General features: G+C 41.7%; 1 pseudogene; it reads left to right on the top strand.

The window, feature by feature from the left end:
• The first annotated feature begins 6,427 nt into the window (after positions 1-6,427).
• Positions 6,428-7,245, top strand: LOC129683679 (protein FAM133B-like; annotated as a pseudogene).
• Positions 7,246-7,901: the final 656 nt, after the last annotated feature.

The following is a 7,901-nucleotide window of genomic DNA, read 5'->3' as shown; positions in this document are numbered from 1 at the left end:
ACTTAAGAGTTATGGAGCAGAAGATTGTGCCTGTCTTAGGTTGTTTCTCTCGAAAAGTATATATTTTTTATTCATGTCCCCATTTTTGGGTCAATATTTGTACATGAATTTTCATACACCCCAGAGAAAACTTACCTGTCTTTGACTACCAACCTCTGCTAGGGTGGACACTGTGATATGATCTTGTGCAGATCAGCTCAGCTTTGACACACCAAAAGGCCTTCAGGCAGATTTTAGTTGTCACTGATAGGAGCGTGTCTCCTATCACAAGCCAAGTCCAAAGTAACACTCCAAAAGTGACTAGCAGGTGACCCTGTGTAAATTACCAAGTCTGAGAAACATTTAGAGGAACCACAGTAAAAGACTGTCGAGCAAACAGAACCATTTGAAAGCTTAACATCTCTAAACAGCAAAACAAAAGGAGAATTTACATAGGCAGTTACAGGCCCCCCCAAGAGTTCCTGAAGCAAGTCTGTTTTGCTCTGCTGAAAACCAGAGCCAGATTAAAGTTTCACAGTTAGTCCTCTTTCGATTTTGTTGAGGTTTGTCCTTATTAACAAAACAGTCAAGTCCAATTTATTATATAAGAGGTTTCTCTGCATGACATCTCCTCCTAGGAGCAGAATGAAGCAAGAGTGGGTCAGGAGCTCAGGTTTAACGCAGCTTTTCAGTCTAGGTCAGGGCAGAGTTTACGGTTGTCTGCAGCGGGAACATTTTCTTTCTGGGGAACAACTCCTGCAAATCGTACCAGCCTCTCTGGGATCCACCTGGCTCCCTCTGCGTCCTGTGGAAAAACACAAACATGCCCTCTTCCCCATATTAATACAGGGTCGGGGCCCTGCCATAATCCAGTAACTGGATCTTTCCATTTTACTTGGGCAAAATTATCTTTGGTATTAGGATGCCACAGTCGATCAGCCACAGAACGGCCTTGTGTATCCACATTCAAAAATTTTAAAATAAAGAGAGCATGATTAATATTTGGGGATGTGACTCCCCCTTTTTTATTTTTTGCAATTGGTTCTTAAGAGATCCCCGTTTTATGACTTAATATTAATGGAAGGTATACCAATTGCAGCAAGACACTTTAAGCAATGACTTATAACATGTTTGGTGGCTTCCCCTGTTAAAGGAGTTGCCATGATAATCCTGAAAAAGTGTCAATTGTTACATGAAAATATTTTAGTTTCCCAAATTCTGGGACATGAGTTACATCCATTTGCCACAAATGATTGGGAGTCAAACCTCTAGGATTGACACCTTAATGAGGTACATTAAAATATTCAGGGCAAGAGGAACATGATCTTACAATTTGTTTAGAGGCTTCTCTGGTAATATTAAATTGTTTTTTTAAGCTCTTGCTATTTTGATGATGTAATGTATGAGAATTTTGAGCCAATTCTTGTTGAGTTAGTCCAACCAAATGTGTGGCTAGATCTGCCAAATCATTTCCTAAAGTTAAAGGTCCAGGAAGCCCTGAATGAGCTCTAATATGCCCTATGTAACAGGGCTGCACACGGCTCCAAATACTTTGTTGAATCTCTCTAAATAGAACTTGTATTTGTTTATTAGCTGTATTAACATATGTTACAGTCTCTAGGACTTGTAAAGCTTTAGCTATATAATGGCTATCAGTATACAAGTTGAAAGAGGTAGAAGCCAAATTTTTAAAGACTGTAGCAACAGCTCGTAATTCTACAACTTGAGCTGAGGTTGGCAATGTTTGCAAAACAAAAGTTTGTCCCTCTAGTACATAAACAGCTTTTCCATTTGAAGATTCATCAGTGAATACTGTTGGAACTTGAGGTAATGGCTTTTGTTTAATTATTTTAGGAAACACAAAAGCATGCTCATTGGCAAATTGAAGTAATTTATGTTTTGGATAATGATTATCAATACATCCTAAATAATGAGCAAAAGCTATCGCCCAACAACCTACATTTTGAAATAACCAATCTACTTGCTGTTTGGTAAAAGGGACTCCAATTAAGGAGGGCTCTCTACCAAAATATTTACGAGATTTTGTGCAAGCCATTTGAACTAAACTAGCCACTGCTTTATAATATGGTGTCAGAACTTGAATAGGAGACACAGGCAGGTGTAACCATAATAATGGTCCTTTTTCCCCTTCATTTATTGCATCATGGTTTTCCTAGTAGCTTGTTTCCAGAGATAAGATTTTACGTTTTAAAAAGAGTTTTAGATGCATTATTGAATTTGAATTTTCAAAACACCTTTTATGAATAATTTATTTTACAGATAAGCTCCAGGGAGACTCTGGGATTCCTATAATTTATGTCTAGAACACAGTAGTGCTAAGCGCTAGGTGAACAGGCGGCACAGCCAAACGCACATTTAGGCATCCTCACCAAAGGATCACACAGATACCCCCCCCCCCCCCCCCGCAGGCAGCTTGTTGGCAATACCACATTCACGAATGACGTGCTTTCCCCAGTTTCTGCCACTCCGTGTTCTTTGTACTGTGTACGTAGTCTGATCTGTTACTGCATTTTCCTTAGGGTAAACTTCGGCAAGGAAAACGTCTTTAACTGTATGGATATTTAACCCTTCCCTTAATGGGTGGTTCTTAAGACCAGGTGATCATTGTTCAGCGACCAAGTGATTGAAGCAGAATTGGCTTGGGTTATTTTATTACCTCGCCACGGTATTACAGGAGGCACAAGGTCACAGTCCTCTATCAAGGTGATTATCCTTAAAGGGTGATAATCATATCCACCTGGAGCACTGATTGCGCTATCATGGCTGACTTCCAACACAGGCACACCCTCATTTTCTTTTCCTTCTTTAAAAAGAGCAGGAAACTGGTACTCTTGAGTTACGTATCTCATCACGTATCTCATTTCAGAACCACAGATGATCCTGGCAGTGGCAGAACCTTAGTTTGGGCCCATCACCCTGCCATCTGAAGCCACTGCAGTCTGTAAATATTGCAGCGCGCATCCATGGCTATAGGCTACACCAGGCTTCCGTGGAGATGCGGTTGGAGCTGGGAGTGAATGAGCACTGCTTTATGGCTCCACTGCCCACTCACCTCAGCACTGTATTCATCTCAGACAGCGTACCAAGTCACTCTCCAGACCTTACAATGAGATCTCTTCTATCGTGTCCACTGCTGAATCTCATCCAGTAAGACTTGGAGATAAGCTCCCTGGCCATATTTACCTCCCTGTTGCCCTACTCTGTCTTGGTAAAGATATAATGTAACTCCTGAGATCCTCTGTTTGCATAAAATACATCTTCATAGATTCAATTTCTTTGAAATTACTGTGGAAAAGAGACATTGAGATAGGAACCATTGTAAGGCAGGTAGACATAAACAAATGAGTACAACGTAAGGAAATCTGTCAAAGTGTTTGGCCACGTCAACAGGGCACGAGATACAACAGCTCATTGCCCAATGTGAATTTTGACTGATATTTGGCTGTAATGTAAACCTTCCCAGGCAATTTTATATTTTAATCTTATTATTTTATTTTGTAATTGAAAATGGATTTTTCATATAATATATTCTAATTATACTTTTTTTTTTCTCCCCCTATTCCTCCCAGCTCCTCCGTACTTCTCCTTCTTTCCAGATTCACTCTTCCCTGTCTCTTGTTAGAAAACAAATGGGCATCTAAGGGATAAAATACAATTACATACAGTATGATAAAACAAAAACAAAGCAATCAGAAGAGGGCAAAACAAACATAAGGGAAAGAACCAAAGAAAAGTACAAGAACACGCATAGATGTAGAGACATGCAAATTTGTACACACGGAAATCCCATAAAATCATAAAACTTGAAGATGTAATATACATGCAAAGGACCTGTAAGGTTAAAAAAATGCGCTGACAAACTTATGAGACAAAGAACCTCAAAGATGCCATTGAATTCCTATTCTGTTGGCCATCTCCTGCTGGGTGTGCACCCTACCCTGAAAAGTAGTTTGTTTCCCCTTGGAGAAACTAATTTTCTCATTTGCAAGCAGCTATCAACTGGAGATTGCTTCTGGGTTAGAAATGGGGTGTGTGTCCATTTCTCCTCTCAGCTCCAGGACCCTGCTTGCTGCAGACCCATGCAGGCCCTGGGCATGCTCTCGAAGCCTCTTCACGGGCAAATTTAACTAGCACCTATGCCAGGGAGAGAACACCCACTGGTGCTCCCTAAGAACTTACAGTGAAATCCACAGGTGCCCCACAGGCTCCTTGGACCACATGTATGAGAAAGCGATGGGAGATTAAACCTTTCGTGAATATGTTGACTTGAATAAGCGACTTTGGTACTCACACGTCTGTTCTGCTCTCGGAACTGAGAGATTCTGGTGAATAGTGATTGTGTGTTCCTGCTGTGAGGATAGCTCTCTTAGGGTATTCTTTGAGGAGGAGGAAAAGACTAAATTTCTCACAGCTTGCTTTCCGTGGCTCAGAGCACTGGAACTATGCCATACCTTACAGAACGAGACATTAAAAGCAGTGTCACATGCACACACATACACACATGGATGAACACACACACACACACACACACACACACACACACACACACACAGGCTGTTTGGGGAATGTCTCCAGATAACTCACACATCTTGAAACATCTCTCTCGTGTTACGCACCATTTCATTAAAATTTTCCCTTCTCATTATTTTTAGCTCTTGACAATTGTTATGCCTAATTAACTCAATCAATTGTGGATTACTGCCAGTTTTATCTGCAGGAACGTAGCACTTTATTAATCTTCAGAAATGCCAAAAGGTAATAGACGTGCTAGGGGGCTGATAATTAAATGCATCTTTTAATTTCTAGCCTATAAATTGAATTTGGCGTGTGTTACTTGGAAGGCTTTCATCAATGTACACACTCAGGGATAGCGCCTCTCTGCTGAGTCAGTATGTGGCATTCCAGGGAAAGTAGGGAGTCATAGGTAAGCCTCTGCATGGTGTACCAAGTATGAGACGCTTTATTATGAGTGATTAATAAGCTAAATTTTAAGGTCCTTGAAGGTTTTTTAACTGCCTAAAAAAAAGTGTGTGTGTGCATGTGTGTTTGTGTGTCTAGGCCACAGGGGGGCACTGGGCATATTCCTTGATCATTCTTCACTTGAATTTTTGAAACAAAGTCGCTCACTGAACCTGGAGTGGAGCTCCTGGACTTGTCTTCCTTGGCTGTCCATCACTAGCTTCAGGGACCTGATGGTCACTGGCCTCCTTTGTAAGACCTGGAGTCTCACAGCTCAGGAGTTCAAGATCGCACCCTTCCCAGAAACTCCCACAGACTATGACTCGATGTAAAAGCAAGAGGTTTATTTATTATTATTATTATTATTATTATTTACACTTTATTCACTTTGTATCCCCCATAAGCCCCTCCCTCCTCCCCTCCCGATCCCACCCTCCCTCCCCCTTCTTCATGCATGCCCCTCCCCAAGTCCACTGATAGGGGAGGTCCTCTTCTCCTTCCTTCTGATCTTAGTCTATCAGATCACATCCGGAGTGGCTGCATTGTCATCTTCTGTGGCCTGGTAAGACTGCTCTCCCCTCTCACAGGCCTATCACATTGTGTCGGAGGTAGTCCCTCTTCCCATCACTATGTAACCCACTTAGACACTAAACTGCCATGGATTACATCTGCGCAGGGGTTCTAGGTTATCCCCATGTCTGGTACTTGGTTGGAGTATGAGTCTCTGGGAAGACCCCTGTGTTCAAATCTTCTAGTTCTGTTGCTTTCCTTGTGGGGTTCCTGTCCTCTCCATAACCTACTATTTCCCACTTCTTACATAAGATTCCATAACCATTGCGCAATGGGGTCACCCCTGCCGGTCAGCAAAGAGTGGCATTGGGAGACAAAGGCCTTGGGTTTTTAAAAGAAAAAGTGCAGGAAATTTGAAGTTGCAGTTTTGGCAATTTAGGATTGGATGAGGAAGCTATAAAGTAAGATAATTGGTTAGTCTTAGGTGCTCAAGCTTGGTCAGTCCTGCCAAGTGTGGATACAGCTGCAATTGAAGGTGGGGGTGGTTAGCTCATCCTTGAAGATTAGGGCTGCGGGCTCTTGGCTGGAGGTCAGGAGCTACTCAGAAAAAGGATTGAGGCCGTCTGGGTTGGTTGCTAAGAAACACTATCTCGAAGACAAAGGTCTGGTCATTCTTTTTGCTGAGTGAAGGTCATTGCTTGCTCGTTTTTTTATATCTGTCCTCACAGATAGGGTCTCATATCTCCATTCTCTGGAAAGATACTATGAGGCTTTAGCTTAACCTGGACCTAAAACTCAAAACTATAGGCTTTAAAAGACATATAGGTTACAAAGTTAGTTTGACCCTTTCACCTTCACCCTCTAGTGCTAGAAATGAAAGATACATACCAGCTTTTAAAATGGTTGATAGGGCTCTTCTCAGGCTTGCTCTCTGTTTCCTCTCACCTAGCCTGCCACCATGGGGAAGTGAGACAATCGCATGGCCTACATGAATCCAATAGTGATGGCTTGATCAAGTGGTCCAACACAGCCTTCAGGGCCAACACTCCAGGAGTATCTGAATCCACCAAGACCTACCTGGGAGGAGGTAAAGGAGCAGCTAGAAAAAAAATATGAAAGGTTCCAAGGTTTTGGCTGAATTTGAAGGAAAAGTGGATGAGAATTGGAAGAAAGAACTAAAAATAACAACAACAACAACAAAACAGAGAGAAATTAAGTGGAAATGAAAAAAAAAAGAAAGAAAAAAGAAAAAATCTGATAGATATTTACCACCTTCTTCAACAAGTTCTGATTCTTCCAGTAGTTCTTGGGATTCTGAAGATGAGAATAAAATAAAATAAACAAAAAGGAGGAAGAAAAAGAAGAGTCATTGCCATAAGTCTCCTGAGAGCTCATTATTCGACTCCGACAGCAAGGATGGTTCAAAAAAAAAGAAAAAGAAGTCAAAGAATGTGAGTGGAAGAAAAAAGGACACTAAAGGACCCAGCAAGAAGAGAAAGATGCATGAAGATAAAACAGTGTCAACTGAGTCCTTGTCAGAGTCAGACAGTGAAGAGGTGTGAGCAAAAAGCAGTGAAGGGTGAGAGAGAACAACAGACAGCCAAGAAGAAAAGGAGGCATAAGGAGCACAGAAAAGAGAAGGCTGCCAGTTCAAATTTAGACTCACTGTTAGCGCCTGGGAAGACTAGGGTCCTTACAGAGCACCATGTTGAAGAAGCTCTTAACTGTGAAGACTGTGACACACTTAGTACTGAGCATGAATCCCCTTGTTTTTAGACTTGGACTAGTCAGTAGCCACTTGGATGCTGCTGGGTGAAGGGCCATGGTTGTTGTTGTTGCCTGCTGCTTGAACATCTTTTCCTCTTCCATTGCTTTCGGACTCTGGGAGACAGTACTTTGCAGTCATACTAGTGGTTAAGATTCTATCCATCCTTACGGATAAATCGGCAGAAACGGAATCTGGCTCCATCTTTAAGATGTAAGCAGAAATGATGGGATTAAAAATTTCAAGGAGGGGATTACATTACTATTTCAAAACCCTTACTCTGTAGGTAAGTATATTTTAATTTTCCCCCACATATACTTTGATTTACTTGGGGAAGGACCTTTTAAAGAGTGGGGTGGTTAGTTATCTCTTTAGCTACTGGAACAGCCTGCCTTTGATCTCACACATTGTATTTTTGTGGACACAGTAGCCATGCTTCCTGGGAGGTCAGAGCCGGGCACCATCAGTCCTGTCCTTGACTGAGGTTAATGGCAGCCTTAGACTTCACTGTCTGCTTCTTTGAATGAACAGAGATACCTGGATCTTTGTGGCATGTGAAAGTTCCCAAAGCTCAGGGATTTACCTCTATATCAGGAATAACAGAATGTCATTAGAGCTAGATTGTGTTACATTATTTGAGTTAATTTCGACTGCTCTTCGGCTTTGG

This window comes from Psammomys obesus, unplaced genomic scaffold (genome assembly GCF_907164565.1).
Source record: "Psammomys obesus unplaced genomic scaffold, mPsaObe1.curated_primary_1811, whole genome shotgun sequence".
NCBI classification, from domain to species: domain Eukaryota; kingdom Metazoa; phylum Chordata; class Mammalia; order Rodentia; family Muridae; genus Psammomys; species Psammomys obesus.
This window is presented reverse-complemented; position numbering and strand designations above follow the sequence as displayed.